This window comes from Petaurus breviceps, unplaced genomic scaffold (genome assembly GCF_028583685.1).
Source record: "Petaurus breviceps papuanus isolate PSGF00001 unplaced genomic scaffold, PetGlider_PUasm1.0 98, whole genome shotgun sequence".
In the NCBI taxonomy this organism is placed as follows: domain Eukaryota; kingdom Metazoa; phylum Chordata; class Mammalia; order Diprotodontia; family Petauridae; genus Petaurus; species Petaurus breviceps.
This window is the reverse complement of record NW_027187460.1, coordinates 49,663,303-49,680,740: the sequence shown is the minus strand read 5'-3', so window position 1 is coordinate 49,680,740 and position 17,438 is coordinate 49,663,303. Positions and strand designations below refer to the sequence as shown.

The window sequence follows — 17,438 nt, the reverse complement described above, 5'->3', positions numbered from 1 at the left end:
TTTGAGTTGCTTTCCTTTATCAAAGCAGATCCAAGAACCTGTATTGGTGGCAAACCCTGAGGACACTTGGGGTGCTTGCTGCTACACAAGGACTAAATGGTTTTATGTTTTAGCAACATTGTTGATGCTGGCCTTCAAGACTTTCAGACTGGTGAGATGAAAGAATGTGGTTCACACCAAGTGCGAACAATCCCCATGGCTCCGGACTGGGGAGTTCCTAACTGGACTGCTTCTCTTCTCATCATGGAGAACAGGAAACCAAACAAAAAGCTCTTGCCTGATATTTGGTATAATTGCTCCAAATATTCTCTGGGAATTATTGGTTTCTATTGCTCCATGGAGAAAAATCTCATCGGCCAGTCCTGGGAAAAGGTTTGGAAACAACTATGACTTGAGCTCGCTATCTGGTTTCATGCTAAAAGGCTCCAATCACTCATTCTCAGGAAGCAGGCTGTTTAGTCTTTCCATCAGAGGTACAGTCTGGTCAATGCCCATTTGTATGCGGCGTATAATAGAGGATATTTCATTGACCTTCTGGATCTGTTCGGCATACTTTGAGTACCTTTTCTTCGCTCCTGCATGAAACCAAAGAGGGTCTCCACAGTAAGGTCCATCTCTTTGATTCGTTTGACCAAAGCATTCTGATCAAAGGAAACAGCTTCTGCACATTGATGAAGGTGATCTTGGTATCGGAGACACAGTTGGAAAACTTGTTGAGAGTCTAGCTTCTCCAATTTGGTATTTGTGGGAGATGTCTGGCCACTCAAAAGTCCTTTCAAAAGGGGCTGGAATGTTGGAATCTCCTGTAATTAGATGGCATCTGGATCGCTTCTGATACTCCTCGAGGCCTGGGTTCCTTGGGCTACTACAACAATGTCTTCCATCTTGGCTTTCTGCTGGGTAGGAAGAGTCACTGAGGCGCTCAGGTCGTGCGCTCTGCTCTCGGCTTCAGCGCTCTGTTGATTCCCCAGGGTGGCCTCGGATGCTAGGCGGTTGGATGCGGGCACGTGCGGTGGCGGCTGGGCCCAAGCTCTCCCGGGGCCAAGCGGGGAGCCAGGCCCGCCCTCAGATAGGGCGAGGGTGGTGGGAGAGCTTCAATAGTCTTTTTATTTTTTTATCATATCTTTCCTGAATGATATATACTTTATTACAAAGAACTGAGTAATATAGTAGCCCACAAAAGCCAATGTGAACTTAGATTTAATTAAGAGAAGAGTAGTACTCTGCATGAAGAACATCAAAGCCCTGTTGCACTTTGTTCTAGTCAGAAAAAAAAATCTGGTGCCCATCTTCAGATCATAGATTCATAATTCATTTTAGGAATTACATTAAAACCCAAAGAGAGGAAAGAGAGAGTTTAGTTAAGGTCCTCAAGATAATGCTGAATAAAAACTGGTTGAAAGAAATGGGAATCTTTATCCTGGAAAAAAATAGGATAAGTGAAGGTTATATATTTACATATTCATATATTTCAAAAATCATCATGTAGCATTGGGAATAAATTTTTCTATTTGATCGCAGGCAAGATATAGTAAACAAAACAAAACTAAAAAAAAATACCCACCAAAAAAAACAGACTCTAAAAATACCTTAAAAATTTGTAGAGCTACTTAAATATGGGATGGAGTCTCTTGTAAAATGGAATTTCTCTTCATAAGAGGTATTCAAATTGAAACTAGATGACATCATGTCATAGAGATTGTTGAGGGGATTTTTGCTCAGCTTTAGGCTAGCCCAGATGTTCTGTGAAATTCCTTCTAAGTCTGGAATTCTGTGAAATGTTGAAGGATGTAAAGAAAAGTGTTGGTCTCTTGCCCTTGGAAATACTGCCCAGGTATCATGAAATTCACCAGTAACATCTAAGTGACAATATACTATCTGGTTTTCTTTTTCTATTTTTTAGGTTTTAGATCCCAAATCATAACAGAATGATTATATTTTAAGGAAAAACTCAATTCAGCAGGCATTTGTTGGGCACTTACTGTGGGTGTTTGAAGGAGGGAGATAAATGTGACTATTTCTCATATAAGAGTGAAAATAATAAAAGAGATAGGAACACGGGTTTAACTGGACTCAGAAACACAGCAAGACATTTTAAAATTAAGTTAATTATTTTTTAGCTTCAGTAAATCTACTTTTAAATTATTATGACAGTAAGAACCTTATTGGAGTAGAAATAATTTATTATAGTAAAAATGACAAGATCTATGTAAAGTCAGTTTTGTGAATTGATATGCAAATAGGAGAAAGAGTCAGTTCTACCAGACACCAAGCTAGATGTAATTGCAGCAACTGCTGGTGCTATTTATTAGTGTGCTGCTCTGACTGTAGGCTAGTTCAACATCTGAGAGATCATTGGGGTTATGGACATCTTGGGAAATACATTCTACAGGAAGAGGTTACAGTGACAGTGATGTGGTGTATGGTTGGCAAACCCCCAAAAGAGGTCCTAGGCGACATAGTTCAAAGGTAGAGGATGGAGTCAGGATGGGTGAAGATAGGATCCTGTAACTGTTCAAGTTAGATTATATCAAAGGGTAGAGAACAGATAAGATAATTACTTACCAGAAAGGACAAAAGAAGTCCAATGCAATTTTTAGCAGTCAAATGTGTGAACTGACCCTTACGTAAATTTTAGACATTAGGTGGAAGGTGATGAGTTCGTTCCCTACCTCTCTTGCATTTGCCATGAAACTCAAGGGCTTGTACATACAAGGAATTAGAGAGGCATTTTGCTGTAATGAATGAATGAAAAACATTTATTAAGCCCTTAATATTTGCCAAGCAACATGCCATGTGCTGGTTTAGCAGAGTACTGGACCTAGAATCAGAAAGACCTGGATCCAAATTTCACATTTAGTATCTATGTGACTATGGAAAAATCACTTAAATTCTCTGAGCCTCATTTTCCTCCTGTGAAAAATGAGGGCAATAATACTTGCAATACATTTCTCACAGGTTTGTTATAAGGCTAAAATGACAGAATGCATATAAAACATCTTGAAAACTTTAAAGCATTATATAATTGATGATTATTATTAACCAAGAGGGATGGTAACCCACTCAATGAAAGAATCAAGATTCGAATACATTTTTACATGCTAGAATATTGAGATAAATTCAACATGATAAAATTTAATAGACATAAATGTAATCTTATTCTTGAATTAAAAGGATAAAATTCACACATCTAAGAAAAGAGAGGAGAGATAGATCACAGTGTTTTTAGAGCATTGGAAGCTTAGTGTGATGCAACAGTGATATGACAGCAGGGAAATATCATGCAAGCTGATGGTATGCAGCCTTAGGAGAGGTATAGTGTCCAGGAATAAGGAGGAAACAATCCTGCTGTACTCTTCATTGGTCAGACTATAGGTGAAGTACTATTTTCAGTTCTGGATCCCATATTTAGGGAAGAATATTGATAATCTAAGAAAGTCCAGAGGAGGGCAACTAGTATTGAGGTTTGGGGGGGTTAGACGTACGTGAGACCCCAAAATAACAACACTTCAAGACCTGCCAAATGAGTTTGACTTCTCATCCAAAGTAAAACAGTTTATTAAAGATTCACATAATGGGTAGACTACTAAGGAGTCTTAGTATTTGTTTGTGATGCTTGTATTAAACAAGACCAGAATAATCTGACAGTGAGTCTGTTATAGATTAATCTCAGCACCTTCATGAAGGTAAGATGGATCTTATATACAGAAAAATTGTGGGAGGGATCAAGGGGGTAGTCTAGAGAAGGGGTTTGGAGAGGGTCTTGAGGAGGAGTCTAAGGAGGATCTTGACTAGGACTGAGATCAGACTCCAGAAATAGAATTAAGGGTAGGAAATAACTGAAGGCTATTTGGAGATGACAGACTATGGAGGGCTAGGCTAGTTTAAGGATAATAGATTTGGGTATAGATATTTTGATAGAATCAAGGGTGTACCCCATAATTAGGACAGGGAAAAGTCTCAAAACTATGCCAATATAAGGAGAAGTTAAAGGAAATGCATACATTTTACTTGGAGAAGAGATGAGAAAGGGAAATGAAGGACCATAATGAAGAAAGATTTGATCTTTTCTTCTAGGTTTGGACTCAACTATAAGCAAAAGATAATAGTCACAAATAGGTAACAGTTTAATGCAAGGCATAGGGATTCTTAACAATCAGAACCATTCACATAACCTTGTACCTTCCTACCTTTCTACCTTGCAAGTCTCCATACATTTTAGTCCTCTCTATGTACTCTGTGATCTAGTGACACTTGCCTATTTACTGTCCCTCCCACATGACACTCAGTCTTCTGATTCTGTGGTTTTCACTGGCTGTCCACCATGCTTGGATTGATTTTCCTCCTTGTCTCTACTTCATGGATTCCCTAGCTTTTTCCACCATTCAGCTCACAAGAAATATCTCTTTTTCCCTCTCAATCTGCTAGTACCTTCCCTCTGATATTACCTCTCACTTACATTATATTTATTTTGTATGTACATTGTTTGTCTCACTCCAGAACTTGAGTTTCTTAGGGAATTGCCTTTCTTTGCATTACCAGCATTTTGTACAGTTATCTGGAATATAGTGCATGATAAGTACTTGCTGATTCTTTGATCTGCCTGTGGAGCTGGTGAGTTCCCCTCACTAGGGGTTTTCAAGAAAGGATCAAATATCACTCCTGGTTCTATTATGGTGAGAAAAATGATTATTAGTAACCAATTGCTGATATGGTAGGGAAACCCAATTTTTTTGTTTCCTCAGAGGCTAGGTTAAAATAGCCTTTGAATGACAAGGGCTAATGATGAGATTGGGTTAATATTCTCTTCCATCCTGGGTGGGACCCTACACAACTGGGAAAATTTATTTCTGGTTAAAGGTGATAGGAATTGTGGCCCATTGTGTTCTACTCAGGTAGGACTAGGATAGAGAATTGAACCTTTGTATAGATTGCCATGTGGGTGTGGTCTGGGTGAGATGAATCTCTTTGTCCAACAGTTACTGATTAGAGTTATGTCCCCCTTACCCCACCCCAGTTCATCATTAGAATAAGCCTGACTCTCATTATAATATTCATTCTATTTTAGGAATATCAATGTGGCAGCTATGTGGAGAATGGATTGAAGACAGATCGGTGGAAATAGAGTGACCAATTAGAAAGCTATCAGAGTCTAGGGAAATAGATGATGAGGGGCTGAACTAAAGCACCTAAATGGTACAGTGGATATGATACTGGATCTGGAGTGAGGAAGACCAGAGTTTAGATCCAATTTCAGATATTTACTGTGTGAGCCTTTGTAAATTACTTAGCCTTTGTTTGCCTCAGTTTCCTCATCTATAAAATGGTATAATAATAACACCTACCTTACAGGGTTGTTTTGAGGATTAAAAGAGATAACAATTGTAAAGAACTTAGCACAATACCTGCCACATGGCAAGCCCTTTATAAATGTTAGCTATTATTATTATTATTATTATTATTATTATTATTAAGGTGATTCTGCTGTCAATGGAGTGCTTACACATGTTATGTAAGTGGAATCAACAATATTTATTCCAAGACTAATTACTGGTAAAATGTATCATGTGCAACTGGAGGGAATAGATGCCTTCTGCCACATCAAAATCCTGAATCCACTCTCAGATGAAGCAGGTTCAGCTGTGGGTGATCCTGACTGCAAAGAGAAGGGATTATTTAGTCTTTCATTGAACCTCATTAGGCCTCCACTCTAGCATAAAATCTCTTAAATAAAGCTCAGATAGGGTCCACAAATAATCTCTAGAAAAGGGATTAACGGAGTCCTCTTAAGTAAAGTTATTTAATGTATGAAATTGTAAATATAAGGTAAAAAAGCCCAATTTATTTATTTACTCTACCACATAAAACATTCTTAAATCACAGAAGACTCATAACTCAGTGCACAAATTCTCGAAACATAACAGTAACATATGAAATTTATTCTAGGAAGTGGGAAAAGACTGAAAAAAATTTTACTTATGGCTTAGTCTACATTTTTCTACTAGCAATTCACAATCAAGTCTTCTTGACAATCAGGGTATGACAAATATTCTTCTGGTAGTGGTCATCTTTTCCTCTGAAAAGGAAGCATAGTAACAGAAAGCACTGTTCACTAATCAATAGCCAGGAACAACTTGGCATAGTTACCAGGGCTAGCTATAAATGTCCCATTTCTCAGGCTAATGTCTGGTTATAAGAGTTTAGGGGAAAAAATGTTGTTTGTCCATCATTCTTGAATAGGACCTTGACATTAGGGAGGTGGTGCCATGACAAGCAAGTGAATGGGTTTAAAGTGAGGGAGGGTTGTGCAAAGGGACCAGCATCATTTTCCCCTCTGTCCAGGTTCACTAGCCAGATGCATATCAGGATGAATGGACATGGCCAAGGATGCAGTGGGAGACCTTGATCTTTTTTAAGCTAGGATCTTTAATAGGACTGAGGTGGACTGAGGCAATGCCTATTTAGTGATGAAGAGGTAAGAAATGAGTCAGATAATGCCTCTTTACCTAGTCAAACAACAATGAAAAAAAAAACCCAAAACAACAAAAACAGAATGCATAGAAGAAGAGACAGGCAGCAAATTTTGATCCATTCTTAAGGCCATCTCAGCAATTATATGTCTTTGCTGCCAGGGCAGGCAACCTCTGCTGGCAGGAAGGGTGGGAATAGCAGTTTAATCAACAGAGGACACTTTGCAAATGTATGCTCTGTTTTCCTATCATCATAAAAGATTCTTGGGGATGCTATAGATTTAAGTCATTGCTGGATGTGCTATATACATTCTCTTCTACTCTCATTTCATCTTCTGCTCTGTTACCATAGGTACAGTAGCCTACTATCCCCTTTGCTTTCTACTTGTCTCTCTAGGAATAGTAATCAAAATCAGTACCAATCAATAAAATTAAGCACCTACTATGTGTCAGGTATTATACTAAGTAGTGGGGATAGATACAAAAAAGACGGAAATGATAGTCCCTACCCTCAAGGAGCTTACAGTCTAATGGGGGAGACAATAGTAACACAAATATAAAACAAGAAAGGTATATACAGGACAAAGAGGAATTAATTAGCAGGGGAAATACATGAATTAAGAGAGGTTGTGGAAGGCTTCCTGGAGAAGGTGGGATTTTGGTTGGGACTTAAAGGAAAATTGGGAAATTAGTAGAAGAGGAGGGGGAATATTCCAGGCATATTGCTTCTAGAAAAGACTTGAGGATTAACTGCCCTATGGCTCTACTCACTGTTCCAGTGACTTCCCAAATCTAAATTTCCTTCACTGACCAATCATTTCCCCAACATGTAATGCCTCTTATTAAAATGCAAATGCCTTAAATGTTTGCTAACATTCACTTAAAAAATCCATCTTTCTCTGAGTTTTCTTTTCTTTTCCCTTTTGGTAACCTTTTCCTTTTTATACTAATAATTCAAGTTCATTGTGTGAAATTTGTTTTAGATATTTATTTCACATTCTGTTTATTAAAGAATATTTTTTACATTTTTCTGATTTCTTTTAAATTGTCGGTTTCACTGGCATATAATTGTGTATATGATTTGAGCACCAATATATAGCACCAACTGTGACTATGAATATACCAGCATGGTTCTGAATTCAAAATATAACAAAATCTCCTTATAGAGCATGGAATCAAAACATTTATTCAGACACCAGAAAGCCAAATCCCAACACCAGAAAACCAAATCCATCATAGGAACAAAGAAGTTAATACACAACACAGGAGGGAACCACACCATACCTAGCTGTCTCCTTGCCTGCATCCTTTCCTCCCTCCAGTTCCAACTGCTCTAACTCTCAGCTTCCTTTTCCACCTGTTCAGCAAGCTCCTCCCAGCACAGGCTCCACTTGGCCTCTTAAGGGTTAGGGAAGATCTTTAAATCAGGAAAGATCTTCAAATTCCCTAAGGCCTATAAGGGGCAGGTAAGATCTTCAAATTGGCTTACCATTACAATCAGCCCCAAGATCTTTCATGTCTCTTACGTAGGTCAATGGGACTTTAGGGGTAATTGTTGTCAAGAGAACTTTAGAACAGCATAACAGGAATAACAGAAAATAAGCACATAAAACAATATCTTAGGGTGGGACTTGAGCTCAAGCACCCTATCATTCCCTCCCTTGAATGAATGGAGCTCAAAACTTGGGGTAAGGTGCCAAGGTCTCTTCTTCCAATAACTACTTCCAGCTGAAATTGGACATATAGCTGTGGAGGTCCCATTCAAGAGGTCATTTCCTTAGCTGACATCAGGAGTTTGGTTGACACCAGGTCCAGGGTTGATACATCACAGTCATGGACAGTTGGTGACATCCAGCTAAAGTGATCAGATATCTGCAGGTGGAGGGTACTAAGCCTTCTGAAAACAAATCTAGGAAACAAGTTTAACAGACAAAAAGCCAAAAAGAAGCAAGGAAACAATAACCAGGAGCGGGGTAGATATAGGGTCAGATATGCCTCTGGAGTCCATGAACATACTATCATAGCCTCATTCATGGTAGAGTATATGAATTAAGGGTATAATTTGCTAATTGTCTTCTCCTGAATAAGCAACAGTTATAGCATTATCTTTCCTGCATGCAATAATTTCTTCAGCCTTTGGAACATTGTCTGGCTTCCACTTAATCCACATTTTGGCTCCTAATTTTATTCTATTGGTAGGACTAAATCCTTCAGTTCCTCTGATAGTTATTTCAGAAGAAGGGTTAGTTTTTATAAGTGGTATTGTTCCATAAGGAATAATGATCGCTTGAACTATTCTATCATTTTTACAAAACTGTATAGGTTCTTCACCTAAATTTTGGAATGTCACAATAATTTCTACTTGATAATTAGAATCTATTACTCTGGCCAATACATGTATTCCTTGAGCTGCTAATCCTGATTTAGGTAATATCCATCCAAAATGATTTTTAGGGATTCTCATACATATTCCAGTGGAGATTTTTCTTATTTCTTTTCTATACAACATAAATTATACCCTGCTGAACCAGGTGTTCCTGAAAATGCTGTTGGGACATCTTGCCTCATGTTCCAATACTCAATATTTGGGATCTTATGTGTTTGTTGCTTTCTAATTTGAAAATTTAAGTTCATCATTCTGGGTAGAAGTGTACTTCCTCCCAATGGTCTATTATTTAAATTATGTGAAGCAGTATAATGGTAATCTGAAGATCTTCTCTGCCCCTTAATAAGTCTAAGAGAATTTGAAGATATACCCTGCCCCCTAATAGGCTTAATGTAATCACATGGAGACTGTGATGGGTGGAGTCCATTGAAGAGTGGAGCAAAGCCCACAGGAAGCTGGGAGTCAGAGCAGCTAGGCATGGTGAGAGGGGAGGATGCATCTGAGGGAGACAGTTAGGCTTATGAGTAAATGTTGGTGTTAGCCACCTGACAGCTAGGCTTGTGTTGGTTTGTGGAAAGGCTAAAGGATGATGTGGATCTCTGTGCTGTTATGGCTTATTAACTTCTCTGCTACTATGATTGAATTGGCTTAGTGGTTTTGGGATTCAGTTTTCTGGCATTTGAATAAATGTTTTGCTTCTGTCATATATGGAGAATCTGTTATATTTTTCAATTGAACACTATGCAGGCATATTTATAGTGACTGTTGGTCCTGTGAATATTGCATTGGCACTACAAGTAGTGAAAAAATTATCCTTCCAATGTTGATAAAAATTATTGGAACTTAACTTCCTTAACTATTTTTTCAATAATCTGTTCAATCTTTCAATCAACCCAGATGCTTGTGAATAATATAGAATATGATATATCCATTCTGTATTGTTTAATAAACAATATCTCTTCATTTCATTGCCTTTGAAATATGACCGATTGCCACTTTGAATCTGCATTGGGGTTCCATAATATAGACTTATGATATCTTGAGATTTATAGGTCTTTTTCTGGGTCACATTCTTACATGGACAAGCCACTAGTACACCAAAATAGGTGTCAATACAAGTGCATATAAATTTGTGCCTTTTATCTTGGGGGACCAATATAATCTATTTGTCAGTTTTGGACTGGAGCCTTTCCCCTTGCTATCTCTCCAGTTACTACCCAAGGAACAGTTTGCTCCTTTTCCAACTGACATATGTAACATTCTTCTGCTACTTGTTTTAACCATGAACCTTGATCTTGTGCCCACCAGTGTGTGGCTTGTACTGCTAGATGGCCATCCATTTGATGTACCCATTTTTCTAGTACTGGATCATCAGTTGATGTTAGAGTGGGGACAATATGTTGAGTAGCAATCTTTGCTAGTTGATCAGCATGTGCATTTTACTAACGTTCTGGCATGGTGAGGGACACATCAGCATCTACATAAAAAACTGACAAAGACATATATCTTTCCATAATTCCTTGCCCCAGACTTGTTTACATGAATTTCCCAATTTTGATTTTTCTACATGGTCATCCATGTAGCTAATCCATTAGCCACTTCCCATGATTCAGTAAACATGTGACACTGTCCTCTTTGGTGGAGATTATTGGCTTGATGTACTGCTGTAAGTTCAACATATTGACTACTTCCACCTGTCATAGGAATTTGCAAAGTCTGCCTAGTACATGGATTATTGGCTACCACTTTCCAATGTCTTTTTTGGCCCAAATATTTTGCTGTCCCATCAGTAAACCATGCATGTTTTTTTTTTGTTCTTTATCTGAGGTTCCCCCCCACACAACTTTTGGCTACTTTTTCCTTTTTTAAAAATATTTCAACTTCATTTTCTGAAATTTGTTTTAGATATTTATTTCATATTATGTTTATTAAAGAATATTTTTTTATATTTTACTGATTTCTTTCAAACTGTCAGTTTTATTGGCATATAATTGTGTATGTGGTATGTTCTGATAATGATTTCATTCATTTTCTATTTTATTTTTTGTCTTATTCATTGTTTGAGCTAGTAACTTGATTTTCACCATCTTTCTTTTTGACCAAGGTAGATTTTTTAGTGATTTTGTCCGTTTTTTTAAATGATCAATGACTAGTTTTAGCACTATAATGATCTTTTCATTTCATTTTTAAGATCATTCTCCTCTAATTTTCAATATATTCCTTTTTTACTTGTTTTTGATTTGCTAATTTATTGATATTATATGATTATAACTTGAGTATTTCACTAATTAATCCTACATTTCCCCTGTTTTGCCAAGTTACATTTTGAGTTTTTTTCCCCTGAAGATCATTTTAGTTGAATTCCAGAAATGCTTTATATGGTTTCATTGTAATCATTCTCTTTCAAGGAGCAATTTCTTATTTTATGCTTTTTTTCTTTGGCTTTCTCATCATTGGTAACACTATTATTGTCTCCAGTTAGGTCTATATGTTTTGCTTGTGTTCCCTGAATTAATTTCTATTTTATTAGATTCTAATTTATAAAAGAAGTGTTTAGTTTACCACCTGTTTTTTCAGAAAAAAATATTTATCATTTCTTTGAACCCTAGCACGTGGAACAATTTTGTAAAGCTACAAAAGAGTGCTGATCCAGTTATGCAGCCTTTAAAGGTTCCAGTCAGTGTGTTTCAAATCTATCTTCTCCAATGGTTTATTCAGTTCTAAATTTTCCTTCTTTGGAAAGAAATAGTTGGACATAAAAAATTTAATTGCTCTTTAAGTATAAAAGTTTGCATGAAAGTTGAAAATGTTATAAACTATATTAATTGAAATAAGATGTATTTCAAAATTGAAAGCTTGGATTTGACTTGTCAGACTTTTATTTTGGTGTTAGCAAGCTAACCTATGTCATAGTTATCCAAAATAGGAGCAGCCAAATTGCAAATTCAAAGTACAGAGTTAATTATTATTTTTTTCTTTTTCTATAAGGAATAAAATAACAACTCTTGGAAGCTAGAGAACAAATATATAAAATGGTATACAAAAATTGACAAAACTAAAAAAGTTCTAAAAATTTTCTGGGAAAAAATATCCAAATTAGTAGACATTTAGATCATCTGATCAAAAGAAAAAGGGAAGAAAATTAAATTGAAGTCAATAAGGTCAAATCAAAATAGAGAAATAGAAAGAATAATCAGAATCAACTATGAACAATTATAAACATACACAATCTATCAGATTTAACCAGTTCCTAGAGAACATCAAATGCTTTTATTATTCTGTTACTATCTCTTTTTTCAATTAACTTTTTCCTGTCAATTTTTATACTATTCCATTCAGTAAATTCAGTTATCTTTTCTGCATCAAGACTTTCCCCATGATAGTTTTGATATATTGAAGGTCTGCATAAGAAATTAAATATTTTTTGGGGGGGGGAGTGTATGCATGTTTTACATGTGTGTGTAAGAATTTTTATATGGCTAAATTGTTAAATTTTAATGCATACATATCTGAATAAAAGAGGAATGTGGATAATGAAGGGAAGAATTTATCTTTAATTGGACAAACTATATAGAAGTAGGGTATAAAATTTTACATAATTAAAAACTAATTGATTAGGAAAATCTTCATCAGGGATTCTTGTCAACTCACTTGATGGTATCCAATTATTACCTAAGTAATTTGAATAAGTCTAATTTTAAATCATTCAAATGATTATTTTTTTTCCTACTGCTTTCCATATGGAGTGGTGTAACACCCATGCTGAGGATTATTCAGTCTTTTTCATAGCTGGTTCCTTCGTGTTGCAAGTCCTTTGCAACTCAACATGTATAATTAAAATAGAATCAGGGCTTTCTTATGGCTTAAGACCTCTTAGTTTCAGTATTGTGATTTCTCCTTGCTCAGAGTCCTAATACTCATCACCTGGTATGAAACTGAAAGAAGGGAAGAAATTGTTCTGTCCTTTCCAGATGGGGGACCTGACATGTAGCCCCTTTGATATTTCAGGTACATTTTGGAATACCAAATTACACAGACACACAGGCACACAGACAAATACACACACATATAGCTTGATTGTGGCTCTTTGATTAGGATAGTAATATTAGCATATTAATTTTCTCATATATATGAAAGGTCTGAATATAGATAGATGAGTATGTAGAGAATGAAAGCTTAAGCCATAATACTGTACAGTGCTGCATTTAAGAACTCAAATACTGTTAGAGAAGTACCTATTCTGGTTCTAATTAGATGGAAATGAGAGTCACTGTAATTAAGGCTCAAATCTTAAAAAAAAAAGCACAAAGCCCTATTCACCACTATAAAAATGTTAGCCTATCAATATAAATATGTCAATGAAGACATAAAACCCCTCAATTTGGGATCACAGTATAAAATCTAATTAATCTTAATAACACATTAATTTAATATAAAGTGAACAACATTTCTGACTCATGTAATAGTGTCATTTCTATATTCTTTAACTTTTTTCTTATTTTTCAAAATCTGAACATTCATTTCCTGAAAAACTTATGCATTGAGCCTGACACCCCTTCAACCTTTTCCTAAATTTCAACATATTATAAGGGTGCTTGACAGAGCAGTTTCCTTTCATCTCAGATCCCCTTATAAAATGAAGATATGAGTGAACTAATTTCAGTTGGAATTTATTGTGATGCTGAACTGAGAATAGAAACTACTTTCTTTGTAGTAACTTAGGTTTTCTTTAATTTCTTTCTTCCTTCCTTCTTTTTCTCCTTCCTTCCTTCTTCCCTATTTTTCTTTCTGTCTTGATCCTCCTTTCTTCTTTTCCTCATCCTTCCCCTTCCCCTCCTTCCTCTTCTCTTTCCTCTCTTCCTTCCTCCTCTTCCTCCTCTTCTTCCTTCTCTTCCCCACCTTCTTCTGCTCCCTCTTCCCCCACATCCTCTTTACCTTCTTCCTTCTCCTCTGTACCTTTCTTCACTTTGTCCTTCCATCCTTAGGAGATATTCAAACAACTCAAGAATTGGCAACTATACTGAACTTTTCATACAAATTGGTTTTACTTGTACATGTACATGCACAGATGTAAGGTACATAAAGTAGATTCCTAAGGGAACAAGCTCTTTGAGTAAATGCTTTTCATTTCCAATAATCATAAGTCTCAATTTTGGGATGGACCTAAGAGGTCACCTAATCTAATGCCTGCTTGAACAAGAATCCTCTCTTGAATATCCTTAACCGTTGGGATCCTGCTTTTACTTGAAAGCACACCATCTTGAGGATTACCTTCTTCCTGAAGTAGCTCATTCTATTTTGTTGCAACTCTAATTGTTAGGAAGTTTCCCCTCATTTTGAGTTGAAACCGTTCATCAAAAGTTCAACCCTTTGTTCTTAGCTTTTCCCTCTTGGGGCAAAGAACATTTTTAAAAATTATAACTGATGAAATAAGGACAACACTTGGTCAATTCAGGTAGTATGATATTGAGTCCCATCATTATCTTGATTGTTTTCTTCTGGGTGCATTTTATTTGTGGCCATAGGTGTTCATTCACACACAGAATCACAAACACAAGTATATCTCTCCTTTGGACCTGCATAATGGACAATGACAAAAATCTTATTCTTCATCTGTTTTTACCTTTTCCTCTTAATAAATTGTCAGCTTCCCATCTGCCACATTTCTGATATTTTACCAACTATTTTCACTACCAGTATTGTTGGGTAGTAGAGTAGGGAGAAAATAGACTTTGTTGGTCTAATTAATATTTAGATTAAAAAATGAGTGTGAGGACTCTAAAGGTAGACAAAGAAGACGGAAATTTCAGAAGATTCTAGGATATCTGTAAGAATAATGAGATATTGGCACAGCTAGGTGGCACAGAATAGAGCACAGGCCCTAGAATCAGGAAGACCTGGGTTCAAATTCCACTTCAGACTCTTGACACTCTTACTGGCTGTGTGACCTTGGGCAAGTCACTTAACCCCAACTGCCTTGCCTTCCCCTTCCAAAATTCAAAATAGTAAAAAGAATAAAGAGATATTATGAGATCAGATGCATGTAAGGTATCAAGATAATAGAGGCTAATATGATTGGTTGCAACAATAGATTTTAGCTTACAATACAAGATGGTCAAGTAAAAGGTTAGAAAAATAGAAAAAATGTAAACACTTTATTGATGAGATATACCTCTAATATTTGCACCAGTGCCCCATTCTATCCAGTCTTCTCCAGAAGATTGTTCCTTCTATGATTTTTACTTTCTCACTTATTTTCAATCCCTTCCTACCTACTTTCTTCTTTCTTACTACCTAGAAACACATATCATCCCTCATCCTTAAAAACCCTCATACATGATTTGTCCATTCTTGCTAGGTATTGTCCTGTATCTCTCCTCTTTTTCATGGCTAAACTATTGAGAAGGTCTTCTCCAATTAATACATCTATTTCTTTTCCTCTCACTCTCTGCAATTTGACTCCTCACATCATTTAACTGGAACTACTCTCTCCAAAGTTAGAAAGGATATAATTTCCAAATGTAATAAAATTTTTTAACTTCACACTCTTCTTGACCTCTTTGTAGCCTTTGACACTGTCTACTACCCTTTTTTTATAATATATTCTTTACATTTTCCTGACATTACTCTCTCCTGGTCCTCTTCCTAACTATATGACTGTGCTTTTTCACAGTCTCCTGTAATGGGAATTTGAATATCTTCCCTGCCCCTTAATAGGCCTAGGGGGGATTTGAAGACCTTCCTCGATTTGAAAGTAAACTCTGCCCCCTAATAGGCTGAATGTAATCATATGGAGCCTGTGGTGGGAGGAGTTTGCTAAAGAGTGGAGCAGAGCCAAGGGAAGCTGGGCATTAGAGCTAGAGAAAAGGTGAGAAAGAAAGGAGCTCAGGCATAGAGTTAGGTTTGTGAGTAAATATTGATCATATATTGGTTTGTGGAAAGGCTAAAAGATGACATGGCTCTCTGCTACATTGTGCGGCATTTTATGTTGCTTTAATGAGTTAGGTTTCCTGGTGTTGGGATTTGGTTTTCTGGTATCTAAATAAATGCTATGGTTCTGTCCTCTATATGGAGAGTTTGTTATATTTTGTGATCAAATATCATGTGATATTTATAGTCACAGTCTTTATTGTGATCATGGGCACTGTACTGGCACTACAAATGGCATCACGAACAGGATTTGAAAAGTATGGGTATTAGGATAATTGTTTGTTTCCCAGTTGTGGCAACTATGATTCTGTGGAGCCATCGGGACCCTGGCAGAAGTCAGGAGTGTCTGACTCCTGTGGGAGGAGGAGGAACTCAGGAGTTCAGAATTCAGCCACAGGACAAGATAAGAACTGGGCAGCAAGGCAGGAGCATGGAATGTGTTCTCTTGCTGCATGCCACATTTTGGGACCCAGGGGGAGGATGGAATTGTATCTATGGTTGGTGGGGTGAAGTGACATGGACCCTGAAGGACCCCACCCTGTTGGCTTTGCTGCCCAGTGACCCATCAGGGCTTGGAAGCAGGAATTGGAGGGATGTTAAGACTGGAACTTGGCTCATTAGAGCCTGCACCTGTGCCAGGAGGAAGCCTGCAAGGGAAGTTTTGAGGGAAGAACATATCCTCAAGAGAACTTTATTTGGACATTTTTGTTTTGGATTGAGAGGAATATAAGGTTAGGTACTTTGTGTTTAAAGCTGTCTGGCTACTCTGGTAATGAGTTATGTTATGTATCTTGCAAATATGATGTATTTATTTTGTGGGGATTATGTTCTACTTAAGAGATGTTAATGCTAATTCAGACATAAATTGCCTATGTGATTGGCATGAAAAATCTTGGGCATGAATGTAATGGTAATGGGAATTTGGAGATATTCCCTGCCCCTTAATAGGCTTAGATGAATCTGAGGACATTTCCTGATTTGAAAATAAAGTCTGCCCCCTAATAGGCTGAATGTGGTTACATGGAACCTGTGGTGGGAGACTTGTTTTTCAGGAAGGCACAACTTTTGTTACTTTGTAGTTGAGTGGGTCATGAGGGTTGTGATGCTCTTTGACCATGAAGAAGGTTATATATACCTCTGAGATGAGGTTTTGCTTTGGGGCTCAGTTTAGGAAGAGTTGTGTGATTTGGCCAGGTGAGACTCTGGGCAGCCATTGAGCCCCCCAGCTTTGAAAACCCAGATGTTGGTGCTTCTCTCTCTGGTAACTAACACTATATATATGTGATGGTCAGACAGCTGGAAGCCCTGTCTGTTGGTTTGCTGAATTGTATTTTCTCTGTATTTTTTGTCTGCTCGTAACTTGTTTTAATCCTCTGAATTTCAGGGTGCTGACTTTTCCCCCTGAACTAGGTAAATGATATATGTTTGATTAACCCTTTCTGAATTGCTTTCCTTTAGAAAAGCAGATCAAAGAACCTGTGCTGGCAGCCATCCTGGGTATGCTAGAGTGTTTGCTGCTACATCCCCTTTGCTGAATTTCATCCAAGTCACAACAACTAACCATGGGCATTCTCCAAGACTTGTACCTTCTTCTCCTCATATTCTTTCATTGGTAATTCATCAGCTCCCATAATTTCAATCATCTCTATGCA

At 37.0% G+C, this 17,438-nt stretch overlaps 1 pseudogene; it reads right to left on the bottom strand.

The window, feature by feature from the left end:
- Positions 1–341: 341 nt before the first annotated feature.
- On the bottom strand, positions 342–9,038 carry LOC138155754 (BLOC-1-related complex subunit 5 pseudogene; annotated as a pseudogene).
- Between the last annotated feature and the right edge of the window lie 8,400 nt (positions 9,039–17,438).